This window comes from Onthophagus taurus, chromosome 3 (genome assembly GCF_036711975.1).
Source record: "Onthophagus taurus isolate NC chromosome 3, IU_Otau_3.0, whole genome shotgun sequence".
NCBI classification, from domain to species: Eukaryota; Metazoa; Arthropoda; class Insecta; order Coleoptera; family Scarabaeidae; genus Onthophagus; species Onthophagus taurus.
In genome coordinates, this window is record NC_091968.1 from 24,037,585 (window position 1) to 24,057,395 (window position 19,811).

A 19,811-nucleotide genomic window follows, 5' to 3' on the forward strand; every position below is an offset into this window, starting at 1 on the left:
CTCATATTGACACGTGTATTTCTCATACAACATACGTTTACCACTTCAAAAAAATAATTATTAATAATAAATTATACTTATTACCATAGCCTTGTAATAATAAATTGTGATCTAGCGTCTTAAAAGCTTATCTCAACCCAAATAAATCTATTTTCATTAATTTTTATAATTAATTATAAACAAATAACACAAATGAGTTGAAGTAAATACGTCTATGATTTTAATGAAGATTCAAAACGCAAGTTGAAGTTTAAAAAATCGTGGAAGGGTTATTTATGTAAATTAAGAAGTGACTCTGATATCAAATTGAAGCTGAAACGTTCCTCTTTAAAATGATATATAAAACATAATAGGTTGAATAATAAAAGTTTCACATAAAATGAAGTAACAGTGCATTAAAAAAAATCCGTCAAAGTTTAGGGTACCATCACCCTTAATCAACCCTTTGAAATGCCTCAAATGAGTTCAATTTGTAATCAATTAACACCCTTGGTACACTCATAACATATACCAAATTTGCTTTTTCTAGCTTAATTTATAACAAAGATATAGAACTTTTTAAAAATTTAAGAGCCAACTTTGAAGGCCTATAACCACTCAGGTGTACAACTTAGCATAGAGGTAAGTTACTTTAAATCATCTTAATTTATTGTCCTCTACAATTACATGTCCCTGCTCTGTGTCGGTTCTTATATGAATCACCCTGTATATCAAGAATAGCATTGTGGCCTAAAAATAGATGATTCTTTTCTTTAATCGATAGGAAATGAGCCAAAAGAGGCGTTAATAATAAAAAAAGTGCGGAAAAGTGTAGTACTTACCGAAAAATCACTTTAAAGTTGCGATTTGACGTTTCGTTTTGTGAGGTTATAAGAAATGTTTTCGTATTAAATCTTAACCTCAAATTGTTTAATTTATACCCACGCACAAAATAAGACGTTATTTTCACTAAATTTGTTGAGATTACAACATATTTTCGGATGAAAACTTAGTTTCGATGCATCGATGCATAACGACAATTACTTGTCGTTAGATAGAATTGTTTCTACCAAATGTGTATTAATAGACTTTGTGTTAATAGATGTGTCAAAATATCTTTATGTTGTAAATATAAATGATAAATAAGTATAGTTGCTTATTTATCATTTATATTTACAACATAAAGATATTTCAATTGTTTGACTCAAAATTTATTAACACAAAGTCTATTAATATTAATACACATTTGGTAGAAACAATTCTATCTAACGACAGGTAATTATCGTTACGCATCGATAGCTTAAGAAACAAGGTTTTTATCCGAAAATATGTGGTAATCTCAACAAGTTTAGTGAAAATAACTGTTTATTTTGTGCGTGGGTATAAATTAAACAATTTGTGGTTAGTATTTAATACGAAAATGCATGATTAACATTGCTCATAACCTCACAAAACGAAACGTCAAATCGCAACTTTAAAGTGATTTTTCGGTAAGTACTACACTTTTCCGCACTTTTTTTTATTATTAACGCCTCTTTTGGCTCATTTCCTATCGATTAAAAAAAAATCATCGATTTTTAAGACACAATGCTATTCTTTAATTATTCCAAATCGTGGAAGGATTATTTATGGAAATTAAGAAGTGATTTTGATATCAAATCAAAGCTGAAATATTCCTCTTTAATATGATATATAAAACGTGATAGGTTGAATAATAAAAATTCTTTGATAAAGGGCTTGCAATTTTATGTTGTTAACCTCAAAATGTCAAAAAATTTAGCTTTAAAAAATCGTGGAAGGGTTATTTATGGAAATTAAGAAGTGATTCTGATATCAAATTGAAGCTGAAACGTTCCTCTTTAAAATGATATATAACACATGATAGGTTGGATAATAAAAATTCTTTGATAAAGGGGTTGCAATTTTATGTTGTTAACCTCAAAATGTCAAAAAAGTTTAGCTTTAAAAAATGGTGGAAGGGTTATTTATGGAAATTACGAAGTGATTCTGCTATCAAATTGAAGCTGAAATGTTCCTCTTTAAAATGGTATATAACACATGATAGGTTGAATAATAAAAATTCTTTGATAAAGGGGTTGCAATTTTATGTTGTTAACCTCAAAATGTCAAAAATGTTTAGATTTAAAAAATCGTGGAAGGGTTAATTATGGAAATTAAGAAGTGATTCTGATATCAAATTGAAGCTGAAACGTTCCTCTTCAAAATGATATATAAAACATAATAGGTTGAATAATAAAAATTCTTTGATAAAGAGGTTGCAATTTTATGTTGTTAACCTCAAAATGTCAAAAAGTTTAGCTTTAAAAAATGGTGGAAGGGTTATTTATGGAAATTAAGAAGTGATTCTGATATCAAGTTGAAGCTGAAACATTCCTCTTTAAAATGATATATGAAATATGATAGGTTGAATAATAAAAATTCTTTGATAAAGGGCTTGCAATTTTATGTTGTTAACCTCAAAATGTCAAAAAGTTTAGCTTTAAAAAATCTTGGAAGGGTTATTTATGGAAATTAAGAAGTGATTCTGATATCAAATTGAAGGTGAAACGTTCCTCTTTAAAATGATATATGAAATATGATAGGTTGAATAATAAAAATTCTTTGATAAAGGGCTTGCAATTTTATGTTGTTAACCTCAAAATGTCAAAAAGTTTAGTTTTAAAAAATCGTGGAAGGGTTATTTATGGAAATTAAGAAGTGATTCTGATATCAAATTGAAGCTGAAACGTTCCTCTTTAAAATGATATATGAAACATGATAGGTTGAATAATAAAAATTCTTTGATAAAGGGGTTGCAATTTTATGTTGTTAACCTTAAAATGTCAAAAAGTTTAGCTTTAAAAAATCGTGGAAGGGTTATTTATGGAAATTAAGAAGTGATTCTGATATCAAATTGAAGCTGAAACGTTCCTCTTTAAAACGATACATAAAACATGATAAGTTGAATAATAAAAATTCCTTAATAAAAGGCTTGCAATTTTATGCTATAAACGTAATATCAAAACGTCAAAAAAAGCCGAGTTTTAAAAAATCCTGGAAGGTTTATTTATGGAAATTAAAAAGTGATTCTGATATCAAAATGAAGCTGAAACATTTCTCTTTAAAATGATATATAAAACATGATAGGTTATATTATAAAATTTTTTTGATAAAAGAATTTAATTGTGTCTCGATTTCAACTTAATCTAAAAATATCGAAATGAAACCCTAAATTAAAAAAATCATGGAATGGTTATATTTGACTATTAGAAAATGGTATTGGTATCAAATTAAAGCTAAAACGTTCCTCTTTGAAATGATATATGAAACATGATAGGTTTAATAATAAAAATTATTTGATAAACGACTTGCAATTTTATTACGTACAATCTCAAACTCCTGATATTGGTTTAAATATGATTCGAGTGAATCGTCATCGCATCAAGAAGACCTTAAGGTCGACTAATTATGTGAAATGACCCAGCGCAAAGGTTTAGTAGCTTATCTTAGTGAGGTAGCTTTTTGGAAGGCTTTCATGGAAGGTTTCTTATTGTTAGTGATATCTGGGTAATTAGATGATAATAATAATAATAATAAACAAGTTTATTGTTCACAAAAATCGATATAGGTACATATTATTGAAAATACAAAAAATTTACATATCTAAATTTATGAAGAAAAGGTGATGTTCGATAGTCTCCTATCGTTCTTCCACAATCACCCCCTTAAAAATAATAAACATAAACATAGACAAAACAGAAAAGAACATGAAAAGAGAAAAAAAAAAGAAAGAGATAAGAAAACACGAACAAGAGAGAATTTATGCGCAAATACGGCAGATACGGCAGAGCTGAGGTATTAACATCATCGGTAACCCTGAGAGGTGCATTGAAAGATCAAAGTTGATGAAGACCACATACTGCTTTTCTTTAGTAATAAAGAGATGCTAACCATGATTACAAATATCTTCAACGACTCCACGATATTGCAAATTCTATGGTTATTATAATACCTAGAATTCGAAGAGGAACCTAAAAGTATCTTAAAACGCCAAGGCAAGGAAAATGAGAAGTTGTCTACTATGCGGAGAAATGCAGATTCATACCTTTGGATAATGATAAAACGAAAAGTGCAAAAAATCCTAGAGTATATCAGCATTTTTTGTTGCAAATGGTGCTTAGTAGGGATATTGTGGGGTAGAGTGCTTTCAAAAATAACTCGAACCAGTTGAATTTCAAGAAAGGGAAGGAGAATGGAAACCTTGACTAGCTAAAATTTAGATATATTTAGAAATTTAGATCCTACTCATAAAATAAAGAAAAAGTATGTCTTCTGTTCATTTTAGACATCACTGGGGTGGTGTAGTTTCGATGTAGTGTCTTTAGGCAAAAAAGTAGGTACCTATTTGAAGTAGTAAAGGACTGTTTTTAATAGTAGAAGAGTGCGTTAATTCAAAACATGAATTACCAGAAAATTTTTAACTAATACTTGAAATATGGTTAAAATGCCATCTGTTAAAATCTATTAAAACTAATAAACATTAATACTCTTAAAGAATAAAAAATTAATTTTATTTTTAATAATAAAATGTTCCCGTTTTATTTGATTAATAAAAAAAAAACTTGATTGGTCCGCAATATTTATCGAAAATAATCGAACCAATCGTAAATCGATCCAGATATGAACCAAGAATATTGTAATATTTGACAGGTATAATCTCAAATTTATCAATATCAATAGATAATTCGCTTTGCACGTGGATTAATGGCCTCGAAATTATTTTTTTAACCTATCAGAATGGGTTGAGTTGAAACGATGATAAAAAATTAGGATTTCTGAAAAGCTTAGAGATTAAGTTACAAATCCGAATACGTCTCGTTTTTCTGATGTATTACGCGATTCTTTTCACTTTTCGTTTTCAATTTAAAACGTTTAAGTGTTTTTATAAAAAATGAAAAGTAAATAACGGGTTAAAATTGAAAATAATGTTTGTTATTAAAATTGTTGAGAGTCTGGGAACTTATTCTCACCCCCTAAAAAATAATATTCTAACAGAAACCGGTTCCGCCCTATTAACAGAACCCAAAGGCAATAAATCGGGGAGATACTAACAACCGAAGACTTGTAACAGATGTTTTTTTCTTCCTCCTTTTCATTCATCCTTAGTATCCTTAGTGTGGCGGCATGAATATGCAACGCGACACCGAAGAACCTATTTGTCAAGAGTGATGTTGCGGCAGAAAAAAACACCCGTTTTGTATTAACTAACCTTGTAAGATATCTATTAAGTGGGTGTTGCCAACAAATTAAAATTTACACATTTTTTGGGGGGTTTTAAATTTCTTTAAATCGTTTTTACACATTTTATTTAATTTTCTTTTAATTAATTATAAAAAAAAAATTATTTTGATTCTATTTTAATTAATTATCATATAGAAAATAAAAAAATCATTAAAATGAGCCCAAACACGATGGGGTTATTATTTTTTTTAATTTAACCATTTGCATAATTCAGAATTTTTGATTAATAAGATGAAATCGACAGATATTCCAGCAGAACAATAGAAAAATTTGTTTGTACAGGCTGAATACCAGTAATTTATGGATTACCTTTGGTGGAAGGGAAAATTCTACAAGCAATGCAAAGATGGACCAAAAACTGTCAAAATTCCATGGTTGTCTAATAAAAAAAAACAAGTATTCCCTGCATGTTTTGATAAATTTGAGAGTACTACAAGCATTGTACTTCCTCTTTCTTTTGAAGTTGCGCTTTTTGCTTTTTTTGCGCTATTTATTTATCAGACCTGTAGCTACAGAACGACGAAAATCTGATAGAATATTGAGAAAAAATATATTGCCCAAAAACAAACATTTTCGCATAATCTAAGTGTCAAAAAAAATGCTAATTCAAAAATTCCTGGAAGCCGTGTTTATTGAAATTAAGAAATTAAACTTATTTTAAATTGAAGCTTAAAGCTTTCTGTTTAAATCGATATATAATAATCGTTGGGTTAGATTGGAAAAATATTCAGAAAAATAATTTTGAAACAAAACTTACATTTTCGTATAACCTAAAAGTGTCAAAAAAGATGCTAATTTAAAAATTCCTGGAAGCCGTATTTATTGAAATTAAGGGATGAGACTTGTTCTAAATTAAAGCTCAAAGCTTTTTCTTTAAAATGATGTATAATAATTGTTGGGTTGAATTGGAAAAATATTGAGAAAAAAAATGATGAAACAAAACTTGCATTTTCGTACAACCTAAAAGTGTCAAAAAAGATGCTAATTTAAAAATTCCTGGAAGCCGTATTTATTGAAATTAAAGAATGAGACTTGTTCTAAATTAAAGCTCAAAGCTTTCTCTTTAAAATGATGTATAATAATTGTTGGGTTGGATTGGAAAAATATTGAGAAAAAAAAATGTTGAAACAAACCTTACATTTTCGTATAACCTAAAAGTGTCAAAAAAGATGCTAATTTAAGAATTCCTGGAAGCCGTATTTATTGAAATTAAAGAATGAGACTTGTTCTAAATTAAAGCTCAAAGCTTTCTCTTTAAAATGATGTATAATAATTGTTGGGTTGGATTGGAAAAATATTGAGAAAAAAAAATGTTGAAACAAACCTTACATTTTCGTACAACCTAAAAGTGTCAAAATAGGTGCTAATTTAAAAATTCCTAGAAGCCGTATTTATTGAAATTAAGGAATGAGACTTGTTCTAAATTAAAGCTCAAAGCTTTCTCTTTAAAATGATGTATAATAATTGTTGGGTTGGATTGGAAAAATATTGAGAAAAAAGGTATTGAAACAAACCTTACATTTTCGTATAACCTAATAGTGTCTAAAAAGATGCTAATTTAAAAATTCCTGGAAGCCGTATTTATTGAAATTAAGGAATGAGACTTGTTCTAAATTAAAGCTCAAAGGCTTCTCTTTAAAATGTTGTATAATAATTGTTGGGTTGGATTGGAAAAATATTGAGAAAAAAAATGTTGAAACAAAACTTACATTTTCGTACAACCTAAAAGTGTCAAAAAAGATGCTAATTTAAAAATTCTTGGAACCCGTATTTATTGAAATTAAGGAATGAGACTTGTTCTAAATTAAAGCTCAAAGCTTTCGTTTTAAAATGATGTATAATAATTGTTGGGTTGGATCGGAAAAATATTGAGAAAAAAAATGTTGAAACAAACCTTACATTTTCGTATAACCTAAAAGTGTCAAAAAAGATGCTAATTTAAAAATTCGTGGAAGCCGTATTTATTGAAACTAAGGAATGAGACTTGTTCTAAATTAAAGCTCAAAGCTTTCTCTTTAAAATGATGTATAATAATTGTTGGGTTGGATTGGAAAAATATTGAGAAAAAAAATGATGAAACAAAACTTGCATTTTCGTATAACCTAAAAGTGTCAAAAAAGATGCTAATTTAAAAATTCTTGGAACCCGTATTTATTGAAATTAAGGAATGAGACTTGTTCTAAATTAAAGCTCAAAGCTTTCTTTTTAAAATGATCTGTAATAATCACACCTAATAACCATTTATCTAGGAGATACCTTTTTGAACAACAAAATTCAAAAACACCACTTTTCACTAAACTTCTAATCTCACATCTGGACGAATAAGTTAAGATATACCTAAAAACCCTACAGTGCGGATTGCATCATTTTTTATACAGATTCTTTCTTGTATAGTAGAAAGTACCGACAGCTCTAAATGAGCTGTCCCAAATATCATCATTAGAAAAGGATTTTGAAATTGCTCCAATTTATCGCTCGTCATCAGGCAATTTTGATGTATTCATACACTCATTAAGTAAATTCATGCAAAACTTGTTAGCCAAAAACCAGTGGGAGGTATTATGGGGGATTTTAATGTCAATTTTCTGGAAGTAAATAATAATTCTAATAATTTATTGGATATATTCAGATCATATAGTTTTGAGATGTTATTTAATGAACCTTCAAGAGTAACCACTGAGTCAACATTTTCTCGAATGTCAGGCTCAATTATACAGCAACAACGTTAAATTTACACATATCCGATCATTTTGCCTAATCACTGGAGTATGAAGTATCATACAAAAATATTACTGTTTTAAATTGGGCCATCCCATCTAAAACAACAGCTCGAGAAGGATTCTCTATTATTTTATTCTAAATTTATGGCTGAGTTTGATATCTGCTTTCCTAAAAAAGTTATAAAAAAATGTTAAAAGAGTACATGTCAACAATCCTCCGAAACTCTTGATGTTTTATATGTGATAGTTCAAACAAGTAAAGATGCTGAAGGTTTACACTTATATAAGAAATATAAAAAAGAATATATGAGCATGACTATCCAAAATAAGAAACCAACTGTTGATGAATATACAGGTGTCCAACGAACCAGTTACGTGAGACACCCTGTGATATTACAATTATTATTTACTTCAAAGAAATTGACATTAAAATCCCCTATAATACCCCCCACTGTTTTTTGGCTAACAAGTTTTCCATGACTTTACTTAATGAGTGTATGAATACATCAAAATTGCCTGATGGCGAGCGATAAATTGCAGCAATTTCAAAATTCTTTTCTAATGATAATATTTGGAAGTCTGAAGTAACACGGCTAAACCCGAAACTTTCTGGTTCTTAGGTCTACTGTTAGTTCTAGTTATAGTTTAATACAAATATACAACAGTCTACCGCTGAATAACAACCAAAACTAGAAATTAACATTCGGGTTTAGCCGAACGTCCCTTAAGACGGCTAAACCCGAATGATTCTAGTTGTAAGTGTAATGTTAGTTCTAGTTCAATACAAATATACAATAATATAGTGCTCAATAACAGTTAAAACTAGAACTAACACTAGACCTAGTACTAGAAATATTCGGGTTTAGCCGTCTTAAGAGACGTTCGGCTAAATCCGAATGCTTCCAGTTTTAAGTCTAGTATTAGATCTAGTTTTATTAATTTTTTATATATTTTAATGTTATCAACGTAAAGAGAATGAAAAATCCTTTAAAATAAGTCCAAACACAACGTGGTTATCTCAAAAATAACTGACATATCATTGGAACAACCTAAAAAACAACCAAAGATCGTTATTTTTTAAATTGACGTATCTCGGATGTTTATATGTAGATTAAACATTTTTTGGAATTAAGCTTTTTTATTCAATGTTAATATTTGACGGTTACCTTCAAATTAATTTTTTATTAATTCTAATGATATCAACATAAAGAGAATGAAAAATCCTTTAAAATAAGTCCAAACATGACGTGATTATCTTTAAAAACAACTGAGATATCATTCGAATAACCTAAAAAACAACTGAAGATCGTTATTTTGGAATTAGCGATATCTCGGTTGTTTTTAAAGATAACTATAAAGTGTTTGGGCTCATTTTATAGCATTTTTTATATAGATTAAGAATTTTTTAGAATTAATCTTTTTTATTCAAAATTAATATTTGGCGGTTATCTTCAAATTAATTTTTTATTAATTTTAATGATATCAACATAAAGAGAATGAAAAATCCTTTAAAATAAGTCCAAACATGACGTCGTTATCTTAATAAACAACTAAGATACATTCGAATTACCTAAAAAACAACTGAAGATAGATTTTTGAATTAGCCATATCTCGGTTGTTTTTAAAGATAACTATAAAGTGTTTGGGCTAATTTTATAGCATTTTTTATGTAGATTAAGATTTTTTTAGAATTAATCTTTTTTATACAAAATTAATATTTGACGGTTACCTTCAAATTAATTTTTTATTAATTCTAATGATACCAACATAAAGAGAATGAAGAATCCTTTAAAATAAGTCCAAACATGACGTGATTATCTTTAAAAATAACTAAGATATCATTCGAATAACCTAAAAAATATCTGAAGATCGTTATTTTTGAATTAGCGATATCTCGGTTGCTTTTAAAGATAACCATAAAGTGTTTGGGCTCATTTTATAGCTTTTTTTATGTAAATTAAGAATTTTTTAGAATTAATCTTTTTTATACTAAATTAATATTTGACGGTTATCTTCAAATTAATTTTTTATTAATTCTAATGATATCAACATAAAGAGAATGAAAAATCCTTTAAAATAAGTTCAAACATGACGTGATTATCTTTAAAAACAACTGAGATATCATTCGAATAACCTAAAAAACAACTGAAGATCGTTATTTTGGAATTAGCGATATCTCGGTTGTTTTTAAAGATAACTATAAAGTGTTTGGGCTCATTTTATAGCATTTTTTATATAGATTAAGAATTTTTTAGAATTAATCTTTTTTATTCAAAATTAATATTTGACGGTTATCTTCAAATTAATTTTTTATTAATTCTAATGATACCAACATAAAGAGAATGAAGAATCCTTTAAAATAAGTCCAAACATGACGTGATTATCTTTAAAAATAACTAAGATATCATTCGAATAACCTAAAAAACATCTGAAGATCGTTATTTTTGAATTAGCGATATCTCGGTTGTTTTTAAAGATTACTATAAAGTGTTTGGGCTCATTTTATAGCATTTTTTATATAGATTAAGAATTTTTTAAAATTAATCTTTTTTATTCAAAATTAATATTTGGCGGTTATCTTCAAATTAATTTTTTATTAATTCTAATGATATTAACATAAAGAGAATGAAAAATCCTTTAAAATAAGTCCAAACATGACATGATTATCTTTAAAAACAACTGAGATATCATTCGAATAACCTAAAAAACAACTGAAGATCGTTATTTTTGAATTAGCGATATCTCGGTTGCTTTTAAAGATAACTATATATGCTTTAAAGTGTTTGGGCTCATTTTATAGCTTTTTTTATGTAAATTAAGAATTTTTTAGAATTAATCTTTTTTATACTAAATTAATATTTGACGGTTATCTTCAAATTAATTTTTTATTAATTCTAATGATATCAACATAAAGAGAATGAAAAATCCTTTAAAATAAGTTCAAACATGACGTGATTATCTTTAAAAACAACTGAGATATCATTCGAATAACCTAAAAAACAACTGAAGATCGTTATTTTGGAATTAGCGATATCTCGGTTGTTTTTAAAGATAACTATAAAGTGTTTGGGCTCATTTTATAGCATTTTTTATATAGATTAAGAATTTTTTAGAATTAATCTTTTTTATTCAAAATTAATATTTGACGGTTATCTTCAAATTAATTTTTTATTAATTCTAATGATACCAACATAAAGAGAATGAAGAATCCTTTAAAATAAGTCCAAACATGACGTGATTATCTTTAAAAATAACTAAGATATCATTCGAATAACCTAAAAAACATCTGAAGATCGTTATTTTTGAATTAGCGATATCTCGGTTGTTTTTAAAGATTACTATAAAGTGTTTGGGCTCATTTTATAGCATTTTTTATATAGATTAAGAATTTTTTAAAATTAATCTTTTTTATTCAAAATTAATATTTGGCGGTTATCTTCAAATTAATTTTTTATTAATTCTAATGATATTAACATAAAGAGAATGAAAAATCCTTTAAAATAAGTCCAAACATGACATGATTATCTTTAAAAACAACTGAGATATCATTCGAATAACCTAAAAAACAACTGAAGATCGTTATTTTTGAATTAGCGATATCTCGGTTGCTTTTAAAGATAACTATATATGCTTTAAAGTGTTTGGGCTCATTTTATAGCTTTTTTTATGTAAATTAAGAATTTTTTAGAATTAATCTTTTTTATACTAAATTAATATTTGACGGTTATCTTCAAATTAATTTTCTATTAATTCTAATGATATCAACATAAAGAGTTTGAAAAATCCTTTAAAATAAGTCCAAACATGACGTCTTTATCTTAATAAACAACTAAGATATCATTCTAATAACCTAAAAAACAACTGAAGATCGTTATTTTTGAATTAGCGATATCTCGGTTGCTTTTAAAGATAACTATAAAGTGTTTGGGCTCATTTTATAGCATTTTTTATATAGATTAAGAATTTTATAGAATTAATCTTTTTTATTCACAATTAATATTTGGCGGTTATCTTCAAATTAATTTTTTATTAATTCTAATGATATCAACATAAAGAGAATGAAAAATCCTTTAAAATAAGTCCAAACATGACGTCTTTATCTTAATAAACAACTAAGATATCATTCGAATAACCTAAAAAACAACTGAAGATCGTTATTTTTTAATTAGCGATATCTCGATTGTTTTTAAAGATAACTATAAGGTGTTTGGGCTCATTTTATAGCATTTTTTATATAGATTAAGAATGTTTAGAATTAATCTTTTTTATTCAAAATTAATATTTGGCGATTATCTTCAAAACTAATTTTTTATTAATTATAATGACATCAACGTAAAGAGAATGAAAAATCCTTTAAAATAAGTCCAAACATGACGTGATTATCTTCAAAAGCAACTGAGATATCATTCGATAACCTAAAAAACAACTGAAGATCGTTATTTTGGAATTAGCGATATCTCAGTTGTCTTTAAAGATAACTATAAAGTGTTTGGGCTCATTTTATAGCATTATTTATGTAGATTAAGAATTTTTTAGAATTAATCTTTTTTATACAAAATGAATATTTGACGGTTACTTTCAAATTAATTTTTTATTAATTCTAATGATACCAACATAAAGAGAATGAAGAATCCTTTAAAATAAGTCCAAACATGACGTGATTATCTTTAAAAACAACTCAGATATTATTCGATTAACATAAAAAACAACTGAAGATCGTTATTTTGGAATTAGAGATATCTCGGTTGCTTTTAAAGATAACTATAAAGTGTTTGGGCTCATTTTATAGCATTTTTTATGTAGATTAAGAATTTTTTAGAATTAATCTTTTTTGTTCAAAATTAATATTTGGCGGTTTTCTTCAAATTAATTTTTTAATAATTCTAAAGATATCAACATGAAGAGAATGAAAAATCCTTTAAAATAAGTCCAAGCATGACGTGATTATCTTTAAAAACAACTGAGATATCATTCGAATAACCTAAAAAACAACTGAAGATCGTTATTTTTGAATTAGCGATATCTCGGTTGTTTTTAAAGATAACTATAAAGTGTTTGGGCTCATTTTATAGGATTTTTTATGTAGATTAAGAATTTTTTGGAATTTTTAGTCATGTTTTTTCATTCTGAAAATTCTATAGTTCTAATTCTAGTGTTAGTTCTGCTTTTAGTTGTTATTCAACATTAAATCTATGCGCCTTGATATAAATGGGTTAATAAAAATTTAAATAATAAGTTGAACGTGATTGACAGCGCGGAGAGTTTCGATTTAAAAACACTCACTTAATAATCTTATCATAAATGGCGTATCGCGCGCGTTATAAACGGATTTTCTCGGATAAATGTTATCTTTAAAACCGGTGTCACGTCGAATAGATAATTGAAAAATTCTGATTTTAAACGCTGTCACTCAAAAATTTATACAATACAACACAAAATTTTTAAAAAGACTTTATTTAATGAGTGAAATAAAATTTTTTTTTGTAAAAATAATGTGCGGGCAGATAGAATTAAAAATCGCCGTTCGCGCGATCGGAAATTGGTTTTAAATGCGGGGATTATCGCGAACGGGGATGCAGGACCGGGCCGGGCTTTACAGCTTTCGGCTTTAAAACCGACTTGATTTCAGTCCGAAATGACAATCAATTTTTGGTCCAATATCCACGGTAATAATTAAACACGAAATATTCCGATTTAATAAAAAAAAAAGAAATTTAAAATCAAAATTAGATAAAAATAAAGTTTCGATTAAAAAATCGTTATGCGATTAGCGCTCGGGTAACAAAAAAAAAATTTTTTGCTTATAAATGGTGCCTCATCAGGTGCGTAAATAAAAAAAATCGGGCGGACCGCGATCAATCTTCGTCCCCTTTTTCGACCACCCCCCGGGGGTAATTGATCGATTAGCAACACAACCTCATCCCCCGAATGAGGAGATTTTAAAAAAAGCCCCCTTTATATGACTTTAAAACGTAATTAAGATGCAACATTAATCGAAACAGATGGCGTTAATTTATATTTAAAACATAAAACGTTTTTCATTAATCATTTTACGTACCGAAAAAATTTTTTATTTTGACAACCACTAATACCAACGTAAACAATCACAACATAAAAAAAAATAAAATTAACTAAATTAACAAAGTAAGTTGTCATGATTATTTTTAAACTGAAACATAAGAGAGTTGTTCGATCCATAGACACCGTGATTCTGACACTCTGACGCTGTTTAAGCCGCCATATTGGAATTTAAACTCCGCCCACGCAACGTAAAAGGTGGAGTCGCGCATCGTAGAGTGCGCAATCGATTGACACAACACAAGTGATAACCAGAGAAATTTTAGAGGAGGCCGTGGCGGCGGCAGCACTTGTTCCCTCCGTGTTTTGTTTCGATCGTCTTCCCCGGATTTCGGTACTCTATTGTTTCTAAAATTGATTTCTTACACCAAAATAAACGAATTTCTAGGTTATGATATGATTGGTTAGTGATTATCTCTACTAAGTGACATCTGTCTTTGTTTCATTTCTTTTTTGTTTTTTATCGGTTGTTTTGAGATAAGATAGTTTTTTAAAAAGTAGTAGGTGGCGCGCCAATCGGTGTGTGTTGGTCGGCGTATTTTTATTTATGGAGACGAAGAAAGAGCCCGCTAGGATTAAAGTGTCAGGTGTGTTTTGTGTTCGTCGGTAATCCGAGCCGATAAGGAGATGATCGATCTTTGCGACATACACACATACACACACACATACACGGGAGTGGGACGAATGTGTAAATATTGTTTTTCGGATTTTTTTACCTAAATTTTTCGGACAACACCCTCTCCAAAAAAAATTGATTTTAATTTTGTTTGCTTTTATTTTTACGATTCATAAAAATTTTACCTTTTAAACATACAATTTACTCGGCTCTAACATGCAGGGTGCTGATAGTGATGAGGAATTCATTACCCTGAGGATCAAGTCATTAATTTACCCGAAACTTTCTAGTTCTAAGTTTCTAGTTAGCTGTTATTCGGCGCTAGATTGTAGTATATTTCTATTGAACTAAAACTACAACTAACACTAGACTAGTAGAACTAGTTAGTTCTAGTTCTATTAATTTTTTATTAATTTTAATATTATCAACGTAAAGAGAATGAAAAATCCTTTAAAATAAGTCCAAACATGACGTGATTATCTTTAAAAACAACTGAGATATCATTCGAATAACCTAAAAAACAACTGAAGATCGTTATTTTTGAATTAGCGATATCTCGGTTGTTTTTAAAGATAACTATAAAGTGTTTGGGCTCATTTTATAGCATTTTTTATGTAGATTAAGAATTTTTTAGAATTAATCTTTTTTCTTCAAAATTAATATTTGACGGTTATCTTCAAATTAATTTTTTATTAATTCTAATGATATCAACATAAAGAGAATGAAAAATCCTTTAAAATAAGTCCAAACATGACGTGATTATCTTTAAAAACAACTGAGATATCATTCGAATAACCTAAAAAACAACTGAAGATCGTTATTTTTGAATTAGCGATATCTCGGTTGTTTTTAAAGATAACTATAAAGTGTTTGGGCTTATTTTATAAGATTTTTTATGTAGATTAAGAATTTGTTGGAATTAATCTTTTTTATTCAAAATTAATATTTGACGGTTATCTTCAAATTAATTTTTTATTAATTCTAATGATATCAACATAAAGAGAATGAAAAATCCTTTAAAATAAGTCCAAATATGACGTGATTATCTTTAAAAACAACTGAGATATCATTCGAATAACCTAAAAAACAACTGAAGATCGTTATTTTTGAATTAGCGATATCTCGGTTGTTTTTAAAGATAACTATAAAGTGTTTGGGCTCATTTTATAGCATTTTTTATGTAGATTAAGAATTTTTTAGAATTAATCTTTTTTCTTCAAAATTAATATTTGACGGTTATCTTCAAATTAATTTTTTATTAATTCTAATGATATCAACATAAAGAGAATGAAAAATCCTTTAAAATAAGTCCAAACATGACGTGATTATCTTTAAAAACAACTGAGATATCATTCGAATAACCTAAAAAACAACTGAAGATCGTTATTTTTGAATAGCGATATCTCGGTTGTTTTTAAAGATAACTATAAAGTGTTTGGGCTTATTTTATAAGATTTTTTATGTAGATTAAGAATTTGTTGGAATTAATCTTTTTTATTCAAAATTAATATTTGACGGTTATCTTCAAATTAATTTTTTATTAATTCTAATGATATCAACATAAAGAGAATGAAAAATCCTTTAAAATAAGTCCAAACATGACGTGATTATCTTTAAAAACAACTGAGATATCATTCGAATAACCTAAAAAACAACTGAAGATCGTTATTTTTGAATTAGCGATATCTCGGTTGTTTTTAAAGATAACTATAAAGTGTTTGGGCTCATTTTATAGCATTTTTTATGTAGATTAAGAATTTTTTAGAATTAATCTTTTTTCTTCAAAATTAATATTTGACGGTTATCTTCAAGTTAATTTTTTATTAATTCTAATGATATCAACGTAAAGAGAATGAAAAATCCTTTAAAATAAGTCCAAACATGACGTGATTATCTTTAAAAACAACTAAGATATCATTCGAATAACCTAAAAAACAACTGAAGATCGTTATTTTTGAATTAGCGATATCTCGGTTGTTTTTAAAGATAACTATAAAGTGTTTGGGCTTATTTTATAAGATTTTTTATGTAGATTAAGAATTTGTTGGAATTAATCTTTTTTATTCAAAATTAATATTTGACGGTTATCTTCAAATTAATTTTTTATTAATTCTAATGATATTAACATAAACAGAATGAAAAATCCTTTAAAATAAGTCCAAACATGACGTTATTATCTTTAAAAACAACTGAGATATCATTCGAATACCCTAAAAAACAACTGAAGATCGTTATTTTTGAATTAGCGATATCTCAGTTGTTTTTAAAGATAACTATAATGTGTTTGGGGTCATTTTATAGCATTTGTTATGTAGATTAAGAATTTTTAAGAATTAATCTTTTTTCTTCAAAATTAATATTTGATGGTTGTCTTCAAATTAATTTTTTATTAATTCTAATGATATCAACATAAAGAGAATGAAAAATCCTTTAAAATAAGTCCAAACATGACGTGTTTATCTTAAAAAACAACTGAGATATTATTCGATTAACCTAAAAAACAACTGAAGATCGTTATTTTTTAATTAGCGATATCTCGGTTGTTTTTAAAGATAACTATAAAGTGTTTGGGTTCATTTTATAGGATTCTTTATGTAGATTAAGAATTCTTTAGAATTAATCTTTTTTATACAAAATTAATATTTGACGGTTATCTTCAAATTAATTTTTTATTAACTAGATTGTAGTATATTTGTATTGAACTAACACTACAAGGAACACAAGACATAGAACTAGTATCATTCGGGTTTAGCCGTCTTGAGAAACGTGCAACTAAACCCGAATATTTCTAGTTCTAGGTTTAGTACTAATAAAATTGTAGTTCTGACTGGTATACAGCACCTTACTTGCTATTGTTGTACCTATAATTGTATTGAACTAAAACTAGAACTAAGAAATTTTTATTATTCATTTATAATAAAAATCTATGTTTTTCTTGTTTGTACTTTGTATTAAAATGGATATTTAATGTTTTTTAATTCTACCGGTTTCGGTCTTTTTTGTAAAACCATCTTCAGGACCTTCGAATGACGTTAATTAATTTAAAAGCCGGTAGAATTAAAAAACATTAAATATCCATTTTAATAAAAAGTACAAAAACGAAAAACATAGATTTTTATTATAATCGACGTTTGGATATATTGGATATATTTGGATATATTTAAGTGACGTTCCCGATATATCGAGGATTCAAACAATGCGGAAGTTATCTTGCTGTTCAAAAAAAGAGATTCTACAAATTAGTAACGAGAACAGTCAAACACCAACAAATTCGACTTTTATCAGCCAGTCAAACAGGCGGGCTTTCGAAAAGTTATATTATAGCACAACATATTCAAGTTGCATTGTCTCAATATTAAAGACAATAGAATCATGCATATGCTGATTGATGGCACAACATAGTACAATATCTCTCTCGTCTTAGCCTTCATAGATTATCAAAAAGTGTTCGACTCCGTCGAGATATGGTCAATACTAGAAGCAATGGACAAGGCGAGAATCGATTCCCTAACTTTGTTCAACACATTTATAGCAACGCAACCACTCCGGGTAAAACTGGGTGAAGAAATGCTGATGGGGGTATTCACCTTGGCATTAGAAGATATCTTCAAGAAATTTTCTTGGGAGTAGATGGGCATAAATATCGACGGTACCTACCTAAATCACTTGAGATTCGCGGACGACATCATACTGATAAGCAGCAAAAATCATATAGGAGTTGTAGAACATTATGACCTCGATCAACCTCGGAGACAAAGTATGCAATGAGATTCAAAGGCGCACTAAGATCACAGACGTAGTGGCGAGGATTACTGTCTAAAGTGGGATACATCGTAAAATAAGACTATATCAGTTAGCCGAAAAAGATGGCTGAAAAAGATTGTGCGAAGAAATTGGCTACAAAGGGTGTCAAACTATAAACTACATCCAGGAATGGATAGAAAGAAGATTGAACACAGTTACTCTTTGGATTGCCACGCTTTAACAATTATTAAGATTTGATTTAATTTTGATTTAAAATATTAAAGGAATAGTTTCAACAAAATATACTACTACATTTTATGGCTCACTATCATATTCAAAGTATTTAACTTTAGAATGAAAAGATTTGATTAAAAACCAAATTACAATCAAAATTAATTCAAAAAGTTCTTAATCTACATAAAAAATCCTATAAAATGAGCCCAAACACTTTATAGTTATCTTTAAAAACAACCGAGATATCGCTAATTCAAAAATAACGATCTTCAGTTGTTTTTTAGGTTATTCGAATGATATCTTAGTTGTTTTTAAAGATAATCACGTCATGTTTGGACTTATTTTAAAGGATTTTTCATTCTCTTTATGTTGATATCATTAGAATTAATAAAAAATTAATTTGAAGATAACCGTCAAATATTAATTTTGAATAAAAAAGCTTAATTCCAACAAATTCTTAATCTGCATAAAAAATACTATAAAATGAGCCCAAACACTTTATAGTTAACATTAAAAATAACCGAGATATCGCTAATTCAAAAATAACGATTTTCAGTTGTTTTTTAGGTTAGTCGAATAATATCTCAGTTGTTTTTGAAGATAATCACATCATGTTTGGACTTATTTTAAAGGATTTTTCATTCTCTTTATGTTGGAATCATTAGAATTAATAAAAAATTAATTTGAAGATAACCGTCAAATATTAATTTTGAATAAAAAAGATTTATTCTAAAAAATTCTTAATCTACATAATATATGCTATAAAATGAGCCCAAACACTATATATATTTTTTTTGTTCTATACAAATATACAACAAAAAAAAGCGTCTTAAAAAAGGAAACTCATCATATATTTCTAATTGATTCGGTTTGAGTACATAGATAAATAAATAAAATTATTTCAGAGATTTTACATCATAAATGTGATGTTATAATAAATTAAATCACTGTGTTAACTTGGTAAACATGCCATATTTTCGCTGTCTTGTGTTATTTCTTATTTCTATATTTCAAATATTCTTTGGGTACCTAAAACATTTTTAAGATATCCACCATTTCCCACTCACAAGAAGTTAAATACAACTTTACTATTTTATTCTGCACCATCCGCTGCAAGAAGTATCTCTAAATGCAGATAA

The 19,811-nt window shown here is 27.6% G+C and overlaps 1 protein-coding gene across 1 annotated transcript in view; it reads left to right on the forward strand.

The window, feature by feature from the left end:
* Window positions 1-1,298: 1,298 nt before the first annotated feature.
* The window catches only part of LOC111418262 (pituitary homeobox homolog Ptx1), a 63,591-nt gene continuing 45,078 nt past the window's right edge, over window positions 1,299-19,811 (forward strand). The window contains exon 1 of the mRNA XM_071195415.1: window positions 1,299-1,469. The gene's annotated coding sequence lies outside the window, so the exon portion shown is untranslated. The remainder of the gene's footprint in view (window positions 1,470-19,811) is intronic.